Raw genomic sequence first — 16,473 nt, 5'->3', positions numbered from 1 at the left:
AAAAGAATATTGAGAATAGAAAATAAGCAAAAGAAATGTAAATTTTTGAAGGCTTAACAAGGATTAGAGAGAAAAGAGTAGATATGAAGACATAAAGAGAGCCAATATTTGTGTAAGTGGATATCCATTGAAAAAAAATAGAAACAATGGACAAAGCTAATATATAATGCAAAAGAGGGCTTGAAAGTGCATATTGAAAAGAGGATATTATATCCCAGGAAATCATCCCAAATTGTCAACACAAAAGTGTACCCTATGAAAATTACCTGACATCAAACATGAAATCCTATAAAAATGGGGCTATAGAAAATTAGGCAAAAAAAAAAAAAAAATCCTTATATTTAAATTAAGAGGAAAAAAATGGCTAATCTCAGAATTCTTCTGAAAAGTCTTCACTGTGAAAACAAAATGTAAAAATAAAAATATTCAAGGAAAGGAACTATGATTCAAGGAGTTGTATATACAGAGTCAAATAATCTTTCAAGAACAAAAGCAATATATTTTGAATATACAAGAAATATTTCTATGAACAGTTTTTGATCCAAGTTCTAATCAGTCAATCAAAAGTCTATTAGAAAAACCTCTGGGGATTTAAGTAATGTAGAGGTATTTTACACATTCATCCACAGATGTAAGATTAAAACAAATGTGAGATTTGGGGTTAAGAACAGAATGTATGTGTTGTGTGCCTTAATGCAGAAATGACATACACAACATCACTGGAGAAAAGAGTGTAAAGAAGCAGGAAGTATGCTCATTCCTCACCTTTCTGATAACAGTTTGCACCAAAATCATTACATTTAAATTGGCTAAACTAAATTTTTAAAAGAGAAAGATTTTCATACTAGATTTTAAAAGTATCCTAATTCTCTGCTGTATAGGAGATATAAATGTGAAACAAAGTAATTCATAAAGATTTTTTCTAATGTGCAGAGACATAGGCAATTCAAACATAAAGAAGCAGAGTCCACTATATCAGTAACAAACGAGGGTGAATTCAGCAACAAATCAGGGCTCTTTACAACATTAAAGGGTACAAGTAACACTGTGGATAAAATAGTTAAGAACATCTACATATCAAACAAATGCTTCAAAATGCAAAAAGGATTCTATAGGGAATACAGGGAGAAAAAGAAACACATTAATAGAGAATATTTAAATTCACCTCTCTGGATTCTTAACATATCAAGGGAGCACAGAATACTTAAAGATATAAATCATATATCACTTTAATAAATGGAGCTGAGTCTCAAACACATCATCACTGGCTTCAGAGACAAGGGTCTTTCTGAGCATCCTGTATTGTGATACTATCCTGCCTCTTGAAGAGGAGATGAAAAATCTGATTAAAAAGAGAAAGAAGAAAATGAGAGTTGTTACAGGTTTAAGGGAAAAAAAAAACTATTGAAATAATTTTCTGAGAGAGCAATATATTGCAGTAATGAGGAGGTTAGTGTGATTGGCAATAGTGCTAAGAGCCTACTTCAAGTCAATTAGAATGACACAGGGGTACTTGATGGTTCCCAGAATCTAAGAGCAGTGAGTGAATTCAGCCAGGACCCAGAAAAGCTCTTCAGATGATCACTATGTCTTCCTTCCAGCTCTGTGACCACTGGGTGTTTCATCTCCACTTCCCTGTGCTTCAGTCTACCATACTGCTCTCTGCAGACTGCCTTGTTCTGTCCCATTTGCACACAGCCACCCAATGGCTGCCAAATTCCTGCTGTGCTTGACTACTCAGTTTGGGCACCAAATTATGATTGATCAGAATTTCTATAACCCTACTCTAGATTTTAGGAGAAGAGAAACTATTATTGTAGTAAACTACACAAGGTCATAATTATCCCATGTTAATTTGGTGAGATGCAGGGCAAGATCTGTTAAAAAAAAAGATGGCTGTGTTGAGGAACCTCAAAATTCTACTCTAAGTGTCAGTCCTGTTTTGCACATGTGGTAATTTAAGTTATTTACTCAGTGCAATTTAAAAATTTATACTCAAAGTTTTCTTGATATAACCATGCCTTCAATGTCATCACAATAGTTTTTATTTAAATGATGCCTGCAGTGTAAAAGCTATCAGAAAATGTCTTTTTACCCAAAAAAGTTCATTACATTTTTTATCCATGGATATATAAGGGTCATCAAGAAAATAATCCCACAGAAATAGTGCTTTCTGGGTAGTGGGCATGTGCATGTATCAGAATGAGATAGTTTGTGTAGCTTCTTAGGATGGTGTGTGACAACCTTTCTAGATTGTTTCTGAGAATCAGCAACTGAGTTAAATTGAGACAGAGTGGGTACGGGGGATGTTCCACCAGATTTCAAGCATAATGTTAACTTTGTAATTTTATAATTTTAGTCAATGTTTTTTTTCTAAAATATAAAGCACAATAAAATTACTATTTCAGTTCAAAAAGACAAATTCCAAAGCCAAACAAAGAAATTCTTTACTTATCTCTGCTACTAATTCTCTATATTTCTATAACTGACAGAATATGGTACTTACTTTAGAAAAGCAGTTCAAATTGTAATAGGTGGTAAAACTGAACAATATAATTTATAGAATTAAAATAAAAATATTTCATGTTAATAAATTAAAAGATACCAGACATTTATTTTTATTTATTGGAAAACTGCTTTAGTATGAGATCCATTTCCAAAATAATTTCAACTGAACCAAAATTGGGCCATGTTAGTAGAAGAAAGAGACTAGGTTGGTTTTATAGCATCCATGAGACTAATGATGGTAGACAAAACATTGAATTAGATCCAAAATCTGTGTTTCTGGTGCAATCATAATCATAGTCCAAAAGCTTACAAAACAGAAAAATATTTATATTCTCTTAACTGATAGAGGCACTATTTTTCTTTATATTTTCTGGAATAAATATTTATAGTGTTTTTTTACAAACAGAAATTTCTATTGGAAACTGAACACTAAATTACAAGGTCAGAATAAAAGGAAAAAAGTCATGATGAGAGTTCTATTAGTCTTATATGGAACTGAAGGTATAGCAATGGATGAAACCACCCAGTCTGAGCAAATATAAGATAAAAATTGAAAGGAAGGCAAGCAATAAAACTTAGAGAAGTGCATACTTAACAGATGAACAAAAGAAAAGTATCTTGGAAAGAATGTGCATTTTGCACACTTAAACTAATAGAAAGTGTTGCAGTAAACCATATTTTTGGTTTTCTGATTCACTGTGTTTAGCAGAAATAAAATCGATTTAAAAGTCAAATGAATTTTGCTTCATATCCAAGTTACCTATTTCAAAATAAAAAATTATGAATAAGGACAGGGTCCTATGTCAATTAATCACAAATAAGTGAAGGAGAAAGATCATCATGAAGTCTAAGTCTTCTAGAAAGGTTTGCAAGCTGCCTGGGACATTGGTAAATTTAGAAGATGACAGGAGCCTTAGAGATATCAGGCTAACCCATAGGTGGCCTCAGTCATCCATATGATTTGGAAATTGTTACCTAAACTGTTTTTATTCAATCAGCAAACTCTGAATATTGAATCTTAAACAATTCTCACATAGTAATTCATGGTAGTAGTTAAGATTAAGCATTAAAAAATTCTAGAAATAGAAAAAAGTTCATTTTAAATGGAAAATCTGTTTCAAACAAAAGAGTTCAATGAATCTAATTATCTGTACATTTTACATTTCTATAATAGTTTATTTAATCAGAAAAAATTAAACCTTTTACAAGAGCTTTTTTTTCCTATCCAAAACAAGAATCCAGCAAGCAAAATAATAAAATTTACTAGTCTGTGTATTTGTATTTGTATATTGTTATTTTGAGATGCATTTTATATATAAAGCAAGTAAATATGGTTATTTATATTTAAAACAAGTAACCTAGGCCTACTTACCAGGTTAGAATATATCGTTATGCATCACCTTAATATATTTCTACATACAAGCATTTTTTGATTAGTTAGCTTTGCTTCATTTATAGTTTTTCAAAAAGAAGTCCTGCAAACCTCAATATTAATTAATTGAAACATTAAGTTTCCAAGCACACATTTATGCTATAAATAGAGAATCCAGAAAAAATAAAAAATCTTCACTCTTTTAGTGAATAATTATAAAAAGTATACTCAGAAATAATCCATATGTACATTGACTGGTTAACAGACAAACGGAATTTGGTATGTCCAAAGAATGAGATACTATTTGGCAACGAAAAGGCATTGCAACATGGATTGGCCTCAAAAACAATGTGCTAAGTGAAAGAAGCCAGACATACAAGACTACATACTGCCTGAGTCCATTTAAATGAAATGTCCAGAAAAAGCAAATATATAGAGACAGAAAGTAGATTAGAGTTTGCCTTGGGTTGGGGTGAGAAATGAGAGTGATTCTAAGTAGACACAAGATGTCTCCTTATGGTGATGAAAACGTTCTAAAACTGGATCGTGGTGATAGTTGCACAAACAGTAAACGTGCTAAAAGTAGTCGAACTAGACATGTAAAACTGATGGATTTTATGGTATATAAATTATGCCTCAATAAAGTTGTTTAAAAGGAGGGCTTATTATATAACCATATATGCTTTTCAAAGATCAAAATAAAAAGGAAAGTACCCTCCCCTCAAAAAAATAACCTCATAGGAAAACACAAATCTCTGTTTTGTTTGTATTAATTTGTAAAAGTACCAGATGTGATTCACAATAGTAGCTGTAAAATAATATGAAAGATTGTTTAAAGTTTTGGACTGGTTGATTATGCCCACCTACCACTGAAAATAGAGGGTGGTTACAAGTGCCAGCAATATACTACATGCAAAGTACTTACCTAATGATAATAATCTGACAAAACATTTAATTATAGTCTGTATATCCTTCCAAACCTCTAACAGCAACTTCTCAGTAACTACTAGACTTTGTCATTCTTTAAACATTCTTACAAATTTTAAAACATTTTGAAGGACTGAGTCTATTTCAAATAAATCAACAGTTAAATACAGTGCAACAATCAAAACTTTCTACATGACTAGAAGTTTGATATTTATCCATTCAAGTTGTTAAAATTCCATCCAATCACAAAACCATTATGTTTTCCTCTTGCTTTTCTCATTTTATTGCAGCAAAAATTATCAAGTGCTTTTATAACTTAGAAGGAATTTCAGTGACCCACAGCAAAAGACTGAGGCTGCAGTAACAGTTTTGACATTGATAATGCTTTCGAAGCACAAATGTTTTGTTCTTTTGTTTGGTTTATAATTGTTGCTTCTCCTGGAAAAAGAAAATTGATCATTTTCTTGTCTGAGTTCTGACTCGTCTCCTATATTACAGAGTTTGAAAAGAGCTTAAGGTGACATTTCAACAGCAACCTCACAATAACTCGACTATTTTTATTTGTTTCTCTTACCAAAGACAGAAGTACTAGGTAAAGGGAATGACAAAGCATGTTTACATACTTATCTATGGTTCTTTATACTGCATCTGTGTAGTGGGGAAAAACACATAGGTGAATATACTTTAGAAAGATCCTTAAATGACCAAATAATTACAGCATTTTGCCTCATGGATGTAGAAGGTAATTCTAGTGTATAGTGTGTAGTTGTAAAGTGTGTGTATACACATACATCTATGTTTATATCTATTCCTTTTAGTGACCAGACCTGCCATCCATGTCAGAGCATGGGTCCGAGCCTCAGTCTCTCCTTGTCTGTTCAGTATCTCTGTGTCTGTGTCTGTCTGTCTGTGCTTATCTGTCTATTCATCCATATCTCTCAGTGGTATGTTTCTGGCTGGCTGTCAGTTTGTCTATCCCTGTATATTGGTCTATCACCCCATCCCATTGCCAGTTCCTATCTGGCAATCTGTCTCCCAGTCTTTGCCAGCCTGTCCCTGTTTGCATATCTGTTGGGCTGTATATATTGGTCTGCAGATACATGTCTGCCTATCCATGATTTTATCTGTTTATGTACACATATATGTAGATTAAGATTTTTCCTTTAGTGTAGATTTAGTCTATACTCTATGCTGTGGTCTATATGGGTGTTTATCAAAGGTTTGAAGACAGCTGTAAGGGGTCAAAAAATGAAAACCAGACTTGAAGCTAGTAACAAATACAACTGTTCTCAGAGTCAAAGGCGAATACATAATAACTTAAACACTCCAGAGAATTATTTTGGGGTGTATAGCCAGTTCCCAGGATTATTCTCAAGATCTTGCCCACCCCTACTTCAACTGACAATCTAGATATAATCATTTTCTCTTCAATGCTAAACGTCATTTCTTCCTGTAAATTCTACCAATTATCCTAAAGATTTTCCTTTTCCTAGATCTTCACAAAGATAATCCAAAGGAGAAAAAAAAATCCCTGGTAGAACATTTTCTAACACTTCAGTCATTTCGTGAGGAGTAATGCTAAGTAAAAGAAGGGTGGAAGAGAGCTGCGAGATAATCCAGAGTTGGATTAATGCTCTAATTTCTGTGTATTTCAGGGCCCGGAGTAATTCCAAAATAACAGAACACCACAGTTGTGCCCCAATTTCAATGAAAACAGGCAAAGAAATTTTACTTTGTTTTTGGTCTACGTGTCCGGGAAACTACCAGAGCCTAAAATAACAGGGTTTATTACAATAATTTCCTAAACAATTACACTGTTTTATTAAGATTCATCATACACACAGGCATATACATTTAATTAGTAGAAATTATAATTAAAAGGCTATTAAGACTGATTATTTACACTGATTATTTACACTGATCAATGTTGGCAGGTGATTGACAGCTTTACACTTTATGTTGATTGTATTTCCTTATTAGACATATAAACACCTGACAATATTATAAGGATTCTGCATGTAAATGAGATGATAGAAGAATAATTTATGAAGTAGGTCAACTGTACTTACATCACATGGGAGTGCTGGCCTATTTTTCTTTTCAAAGATGTTCTACCAATTCAAATTTGGCTAGAAAATATGATTCAGTTCTACACAAATACTGAAGGCGTATCAGATGTATTGATGAAATTAAAAAGGACAACCTAGAAATTCAAACAGTACACAACATATGCTTCTTAAAATTAAAACAGAAGTGCCACCTGGCAAAGTGTTCACTCAGACAGGTCCTTGTTCAAACACATTCAAATCTACTACCTGTTGACACTGTTAAAATGACTAGATATAATAGAGTATTTATATCTAGTTGTCAGTTTTGTTTTTCATGGATTTCCTCATATAATATGAATTATTAAATTAAATATTAACATATTTACATGCAAAATTAAGTATGAAATTCCTATGAGGTTCAAACTTACACCATTTTGTTCATTTTGTTTTCTATGATAGAATTACTTTCTTTATCAATACTCTTTCACTGCATGATATTTTTAAGAAGAAAAAAAGTCCTAAAGAGATAGATCATATCCTCCATAAGACAAACAGAAATTACATATTAACTTAAAAAAATACCATACCTCCTTCATTTACATAAAAGTGTAGGATTAAAATAAGCACTGTACCATTTCCCCTTAATTTCACCTGAACTGCTACCTGATACGTACTTTTCGACATTTTCACAGCTGTTCCTACAGTAAACATAAAACTGCCATGATCTGAGAGCCATTACGGTAGAGTGGTTAAATGCCTGACTCTCGGCCAAAGAATCTATATTCAAACTTTCACAATTCATGTAAGTTATTTACACTGAAAAATCATGAGCAGTTACTTCATCTCTCTATACCCCAATTTCCATATCAGTAAAATGATTATAACAGCAGCAACTTGTACAGTTGCTGGCAGGATTAACATGAGAAAATGCATGTTAAGTGTTCAGAATAACTTTAGTCCACAGAATGTACTCAGCAAGTGCAAACTGCTATTATTATTATATATTTTTTTCAGATGCTGTTCTAACACTAAAATTTTAAAAGATCCTTTAAGAGGGCATGTAAAATAATCAAAACACATTAAATTGAGGTATTTGGAAGAATTTTAACAGAAGAAAATGGTCAAGTTCTATTTTTAGGTGAAAAGTCAGTGGTATTATCCATAAGGTAAGCTATCTTGTGCAAGAACACAGAAGTGTAGGATTATCATTTGCCCAAACTGGGAAGGCTTTTAAAGACCTTTTATGTTCCAGAACAAGGGTTGGCAAACTATGTCTATGGACAAATATGGCCCTTAAGAATATCTGTTTATTTTTTGTTGCTGTTTTGTTTTGTTTTGCATTTTCTAAAGGATGAATGTGAAGAAAGAGAAGTGGAGGAAGAACATGTGACAGAAGACTCCTGGGGTCCACAAAGTCTAAAATGTTTACTAGGGCTGCTGTAACAAAGTGCCACGGACTGCATGGCTTATGGAACATTATTTTTTCCCTCACAATTCTGGGAGTTACAAGTTGAGACCGAGGTGTCAGGCGGGCTGGTTTCTTCAGGGGCCTCTCTCCTTGGCTTTTAGATGGCTGTCTTTCCCTAATGTCTTTACATGCTTCTCCCTTTGTACATATCTGTGTTCAAATAGCCTCTTCTTATAAGGACACCAGTCATACTGGATTAGGACTTACCCTCATGATCTCATTGTAACTAAGTATTTCTCTAAAAAGCCTGTCTCCAAATACAGTCACATTCTAAGGTACTAGGAGTTAGGGCTTCAGCAAATGAATTTTAGGGAGAGGCAATTCAGTTTCATGGGTTGGCCATTCATAGAAGAAAGCCTCTGTTCTAGAAGCCTGAGGAGGTTTTATCTGCCACAAGTACACCAGTACTTTCTTTGTGTCTCCTTTACTGTTTGTTTGTTGGTACACAACAGATGTAAGGAGAGACTCACTAAGCTTAAACATATCTATTTTCCTGTGAAGAACTTGCTGAGGGAAAAAACACCTCAATGGATTATGGCTAAGCTGTTTAAGGTTAGGTCCAAGGGGCAGAGCTTAGTAAAGAATATTTGTCTGGAGGAAACCATGGGTAGAAGAATAATGTAGGTGAGCACAAATCTGGGACCCTCAAAGGGGGTGTGGGAATTAAACTGAGTAACAGGAAACCCAGTATCATGGGTGGGCCTGGAGACAGTGATGTCATGAGAGAAACAATAATACTCTACTATTTTTAGCGTAGTTGGCCTTTGAATAACTTGGGGGCTAGGGGTACCAGCCCTCCAAGAAAATCTGCAGACAACTTATAGTCAACGTTCCAAATACATGGAGGACGGTTTCTCTATATGCTGAGTTCCACATCCTTCGATTCAACCAACCACGGATCATGTAGTACTGTAGCACTTATTATTGAAAACAATCTGCATATAAGTGGGTCTGTGCAGTTCAAACCTGTGTTGTTGAAGGGTCAACTGTACTTATATGAACAAGTCCCGGTAATACTATTCTACAATATTTTGATATTCACTCCACATCACCATATGAATATTATTATTACACCTCCACATACACTTGTACAAATTAGAAAACTGATTTGTAATTAGAATATAGAGTCCAATCTCCTTAAGTACTGGGCCAAAATATCCAAAGCTGGGAATCAAAAAACAGTAGATCAAGAACTTCAAGGATCTTTTGGAAAATGAAGTTAGATACCCAAATCTTCTGCTTATTGGTGAGTGGGCAAACTCATATTTCAAACAGGATTAGCACTGACAATAGACACTGACAAGGGGAAAAAAAAATGCCCTTTCATCAGGTACTTGCTTTTGTGCCCACATTTTGATCTTGTTAGAATGTGCTAGATACTTTCCTGTGACCCACTTTCAAAATAATTACTTGGTGGTTCCCTTTCATAAAGAGGACTTTTTTACAACTATATATTCCAATACAACGGTACATAGACCAAGTTGTGTTATGCTTAATTTCTCTCCCATATTACTCGTAACATTCAAGCAGGTTTTCTGTATATGCTTAAATCAATATGAAATATAGCTGAGAAATTCAGACTCAGGATATTTCAGCAGTCTTGTCACCTAAAGAAAGCAGCTTCTGGCTTGGATTTGCATACTATTTTTGTAAAGATTCAAACTCACAGTTAAGGTCAACATCTGGTTGGATTTAACATTCGCATTTGACAGTTTCATTCTCATTCAAAAAATGTTTAGCATTTTTTCAAAGCAAAAGCTGTCTTTTATTTTAATAAAAGTTTCCATATATTTGTTTTGTTACTTGAGGGGTGGATTTGTATGCTTGAACTACTCCATGCAGTTGGAATTTGAGGCCATCTCCCTATACAAGTCACTGTAGCAAAATGAAATGCAAATGAAAGGGGCAATAAGCACATTATAATGAGCAAGAGGAATTACTGTTTTTTCTTCTATTTCCATTTCCTTTGGGAGAAGGAAAAAGTGGGAACATGAGGTATAGTTCTATCTGCTTTCCCTGGTAAGTTATAGTTGATAATTTAGCTATTTGAAATCCATGGGAAATATGCCAACTAATTTCTCAAACTAATCTTAAATTGCAAGTTTATCTATGCACGGGTAATGCTTTAGAACTTCTATAGAGTATTTTAGTGCTAAGCAATAACTACGTACGCAATACATAATTTTTATTACTAAAACTGTTAAACAAATGGATCTATGATCTTACACATGTACGCACACTGACACACATACATTGTTGAAGAAAGAGTAAGGGTGACTTGAAATGGAACATTCTGTATATGAAACTATGGTAAAATGTGTTCAAAATAGGTACTGTTTATTGAGCGTATTATGCACACAAACTATATGTTTGTTACTTAATATGTATGCTCTCTACTATCCACAAGGATCTGAAAAGTAGACACTGTTAAGGCCATTATAGCACTGATGGGATAGAGGTATAGAGGAGATAATGAGCCTACACACACTTACTTAACAGGTTTAAACCAGTTTGTCTTACTCCCAATCCAATGCTCTGTCTATAATGGCAGTTAGACATCTGAAACAGAGTTAAGGGAGAATTTGAAAATAACTAGATGATTAGTCTGGGATCCTCAGTAAAGTTGAATGCAATTTATTGACTGCATATAGGACTTTTCGTGCCTTACATGCACGTAAGTAACCACTAAAGAGTAAGCCTTAATTGTCTTCCTCTGTGGGCACCAATTAGGAATCTTGAAATATTAATAAACTGGCTGATTTGGGAGAAATATCATTATGTATTTTCTTCCTACATATTGTTTTTAAGCATCAAACATATCATGGGCACTCAATAAATATTAAATATTTAACAGCAACCAATAAAATGAAATTATAGTAATATATTTTGCAATGAACTCACCATAAGATGAAGTAAAGCACATTTTAGCACCTGACTTGAAAGCTGAGTAGATTTAGATAGCAGGGTAAGTGAATGCACCCTTCAAGGAGGCAAGAGACACTAACATGATTGTGGTAGAAAAAGTTAATAGGAGGTTACGGCAATAAAAATTTTTATTACAATTTGACAAGTGAAACTGCACCTCCTGATTTTCATATTTGTTATATTCATCTAAAACCAAAATGTAAATTAAAGGATTGATTTGTAAGCTACTGTCAATTCTTCCCCATACCTAAACATGAAGTGAATTGTTTCGTTATCTATTGGTATTATCTTATTCTGAAAGAAAATAAAATATGTTCCCTGAAGTTATTCCTTTTTTCTTTTTTACTACTTGTGCCCTTTTTTGTACATAGGTTGAGACTTTCAGAAGAGCCAGTTGTGATAATAATTTAAAAAAAAAGGATGAAAGATGTTAAATCACTTTATCCTTTGGCATTCATAAGTCACTGGACTGTAAAACTCAGACTCTCAGGAGTGAATACAGTTTCAGAGAGCACATTTCTGTAGATTTAAATTAGAGCTACAAGTTATTGGGGAGAAAGGCTGTGAGTAAGCTGACTTTTGTTGTTGTTGTTAAGTGAGTGGAGGGAAAATGTTCTATGAAGGAGAGAAAAAGCATGTAAAATGGAGGAATCCATAGGGAAACCTTGATTTTAAACTCCTGCTCCTCAGTTCTTGTAAGATTCATGAAAAAAGAAGCACTTAAAAGTACTCTTTGAGGACTCTATTCTCCTTCCTCTCTTCCATTTTTTTGCCTTTTACAATCCCTCTGAGGATAAGAGAGAATGCACTTTAAGTTACTGTTTGGGTACTCAGTCTTTCTTCTCCGTCTCCTTTATTCTTCTAATAGTCTCTCAAATACTCTAAAGAAATTAGAACACATTTCACAAGTGCTCTTGTGAAGCTCAGCCACCATTTCCTCTCCTGAGCCTGTGATTAACCCATTAATGGTTCCACAAGTCTGTGTTCCAGGCCAAATACAGCAGCAGGTACACCACACTCCAGGTCACACGTCCTGGCTACTCCACCTATCCTCACAGCCATTTTTGACATGGAAAAATACTAGTACCGCAGTAGGTTTCACTGAGTCTCTTTACACAATAATAAAACACTGAGAAGCATCTGAAGCCCCCATATCCCATTCTAAAATATTTCTTCAGTTTTCCTAAGCTCACTGTGACTAGCAATGTGCTTGGTTTCTGTCTCACACCCCTACTCACTCTGACAAGAACATCCCCTTAGAAACACATCTTTAACTTTTGGGAAATACACACAGAAGTCACCCCTTCCTGTTCTAATATATTATAGGTATAATAAGCTAAATTCCACTTTAGGATAAGGCTTTCTCTATTTGTGTTGGTTCAGTTAGCATTCAGAAGTTTATCAGCTTTTAACATTTTACTTTGCTAAATAGTTTCGTGTAGTTCTATAGATGTAGGGAGGGTTTCATGTCACAGAACAAAGTTGAATAGTACATCTTTATAGTATGCACATTTAACTAAAACTGTAGCCACTTATTTTAGTAAGATTATTCCGAACTCAAAAATAAAGAGCTGCCAGGCTCCTACTGGAGTTTCTTTAAATACTTTTGTCATTCATACATTCACATATCATAAACATCAATGACACCAAAATTAATAACAGCATTTGAGACAAAGTTTTGTATTTGGGAATATATGGAGAAAATATCATGATTATGTAAAAAGATTAAAACATATATAAGGTTAAGTGAGTTTTCAAAATCTGTTTTTCCCTTCAGTATACATTGCAGCTACAAAAGAAAATCCTCAAGAGAATGAATATGAACTTATGATAATGCAGCCTGCAGCACGGTTTTGTTTTGGTTTTGCCTGTTTTTGCTGATAATGCAGTTCAAACTATACCCTACTAATCTTCAGTGAAGGCATCAGATTGTTCACCTATAAACATTGCAGCAATAAGGTGTCATTCTTCAGTCAATACCAACTACTTAACATCTTTCTCTTTTTTTACAGGTTTGGATCCCCAGCTCATTAGATCATTACCTGATAAATAGAAGAGGGTAATGAATTGAGAAAATGACTACGTACCTTCAGAGAAAACCTGCCCGATAACAATAATCCATTAGAAAACTGGCAATATCTTCTGATCTATTGCCCGCAAAGCTCTGACTTGATGGAGAGTTTCATTCCCTGGGCTCAGTTCTCCAGAAGAAAATCAGCACAATTTAAATATTTCTTGGAATGTGACAGCTCTCTAGATCCCCGGTTGCATTCTGTTCCCCAGGGACAGCAATCTGGTGTTCCTGTGTGCATAGAGCAGTGAAGATGAATTGAATATGCTTGAGATAAATTAGGAATGGCTAAGTTAAAATTGTCTCTGCTCCAGACTCTCTCATCTGCAGTCTGTAAGCCTGTTTTTCTGTGAAAAAGCTAGATGGCAGGCTGCCTCAGTAAGTTCTTCTTAAGCGACACAGAGCATTTTCAATGAAGAAAAATTCTCCCATTATCTAAGCTAATGTGACTGCTGCTATATCTAGTTTTTAAAGTGTCTACTGGCATGAAACTCATTTTCACCATTGCTTTCTTTCAAACTACAGTCTAGAATCCATACTATCATGCTATATACATTTCTATCTGAGAGAAACATTTTAAAGTTTTCAGCTGACATGTTAAATCACATTCCTTTTGCAGTTTTAATGACCATTTATGTACAGGAAATTTTCTGTTTAGGTCCTAAAGCCATTTTATTGCATTTTATAATATGTAGAAGGTTTTGTTTTAAACTGCAGTATTTCTATATAAATAACTTTTTATTAACAATCACTTATTATAATGCAGTTCCATTAGAAGTATATATTTTTAAAACATTAGTTAAAATGCAGAAGTTATATAAAAATAAAAAAGGGAGTGTAGATTCCAAATATGTGATCACAAACATAAACACTGTCTCTTTGAATAGCCTCCTAAAGAAAATAAGATGTTTCCAATAAAACCAAGCTTCATAAATTATTCCCTTCTAAATAAAAACAAGTCATTTTTAATTCTATTTCAGTTGAATGATATGTTGTGATATGAAAATTTTCCCCTAAATTGGGTTTTTAAAAATAATTTTAATAATATTTTGGATTTGAGACTTAGAACATTCTATTTGGAATACTGACAACACATAAAACACAAAAAAGAGTTATCAAAATTTTCAGATCCAATTCTTTACTTGAATTTTCTACATGAAACAATGTTTACATTATCAAGAAGAGCATTTAAAAGAGTCATAATCCATGAGTATATGTACATTTTTAAAATGCTGGCTGAAAAACCCAATCTTATCTTTCTATGCCTTTCTACATGGTATTTTATAATGGCCCATGTCTGATTATTTGATACATAAACAAATTGTTGCTTCCACAACAAAAACAGGGTATACACATTGTGAGGGAGGTAATGACAATATAATCATCTGGAGACAACAGAAAAAGTAAATCAAATTTTATTTTTCCTCCATACACCCTGTAGCTAAAGCAGATCACTTTACTCAGGAAGGGGGAGGTGGGGGAAGAAAGAGGAGAAACAGAACAAAATACCACACAGCAAATGCCTCCAGCCCTTCTCCCTCTTCAGAAGTGGCAACTCTGCAGCTATTGCTGGGGAAAAACATAAGGGAGCTGGAATGAAGCAGCTTCAGCATCCGAGTTGGGAACTATAGTTACCCAGCAGATTTTCAGAGACCATGAAAGAAAAAGAAGGAAAGGAAGGGAGAAAGGAAGGAAGAAAAGAAGAGAGAGAGGGAAGAGGGCTATATGTCACTCTCAACTGCCATTTTTAAAATGACCAAGGTGTTTAGTGAAGATAAATAAAGCCAAGGAAAAAGGATAAAAGCTAGTATATCTAATAACTGACAGTTGATTGAAAATCCAACTACATTGCTCAAATGTGCATTGAGCATTCCAGTTAATGTAACAGATAATTACAGTAGTGAACTAGGCAAAGCACACTTCAAAGATTTCAGGTGTCTACCTCCATGGAGATAGTCCCGATTTTACTAACACTACATTGCAGTGATAAATTCAGGACCATATGCAATTGTATATGAGTGATACCTCAACTAATCTTGGAGTATTAGGAATTGTTTCTTGTAGGAAGTAACATTTAGAAAAGGCCCAGTAAGCCTTGGTTAAAAGGGTAAGAAATATTTCCAGACACTGAGAAGGAAGCCCTAAGGAAAACATGCATATTACGTTTGGATAAGTGAGAGTAGTTCAGTATGGCTGGACTGTAGAGTGAGGTATAAAGGGCACTGAAAGAGAAGTGTCTGGAGAGATAATGAGTTATGTATGCTATATAAAGGAGTCTGGAATTATCTTTGAAGGTTCCTAAATGGGGAAGATAAATAATCGGATTTGCATTTACAGAAAGATCACTCTTCATGTCATGCCAGTCAGGTAAAAATCATGACCACACAGAGTTAGCCAAGCTAGACACTTAGAAGTCATACTATTTATGCCTTCTTCCTTTATTTCTGCAGTTTGTTATCCATTGCTTCTACCTTCTTTAAACATCTTTTGTTATATCTAGCTTTCATGGCATTATTTCTAGCTTTCATTATTTCTTACCTACATAATGGCAAGAATCTTTTACTTATCTACCTGTTTCAAGTAATTTCCTCCATCAGTACCTCTTATTCAGAAGGTCTGAACACACTACTCTCTCAAGACTGCATCCCTGGAAACAGCTCCCACTGTGGGAACACTGGGGAGGAGGTACATTTCAAGGACAGGAAGAGGTGAGGAGCCTTGGACTGTGCAGGTCCAGCTCACAGGGCACATCCCCACAATGACCTTTCCCAACTGCTGGACCTGACTGTATAGCTTTCTCAATGGACACTTACCCTGACCAGATTCCAAGTAAAGAAAACAAGACTAATAAACCACATTATTGGATTTTACCTCTAAAACCTCTGTACGTGCTGTTCCTTCTAGTTAGAATTTCTCACCAGAACTATGTAACTAAAGAAATCCTTTATATCATGGAATATTTTTGTTAAATATTATTTTCTCTTTGAAACCATCCTGACTGCATCATAGTCAATTTTGTTCTCTGAGTTATTGCTTGTCTCTTAAGTAATGGTTTGGTGACCATCTCAATGAAGTCAATTCTCAGGTAAAATATATGTTCTCTTCTGGAATCTCTTCTTCCCTCCCCGCCCATCCCCTCTCCTCTCTTCTTCTC

At 34.3% G+C, this 16,473-nt stretch overlaps 1 protein-coding gene across 1 annotated transcript in view; it reads right to left on the bottom strand.

Annotated features, from left to right (window-relative positions):
* Positions 1-13,619, bottom strand: part of LOC123616141 (alpha-1,3-mannosyl-glycoprotein 4-beta-N-acetylglucosaminyltransferase C) — a 588,644-nt gene extending 575,025 nt beyond the window's left edge. Inside the window, exon 1 of the mRNA XM_074375319.1 lies at positions 13,336-13,619. The gene's annotated coding sequence lies outside the window, so the exon portion shown is untranslated. The remainder of the gene's footprint in view (positions 1-13,335) is intronic.
* Between the last annotated feature and the right edge of the window lie 2,854 nt (positions 13,620-16,473).

Source organism: Camelus bactrianus, chromosome 12, assembly GCF_048773025.1.
Source record: "Camelus bactrianus isolate YW-2024 breed Bactrian camel chromosome 12, ASM4877302v1, whole genome shotgun sequence".
NCBI lineage: Eukaryota > Metazoa > Chordata > Mammalia > Artiodactyla > Camelidae > Camelus > Camelus bactrianus.
This window is presented reverse-complemented; position numbering and strand designations above follow the sequence as displayed.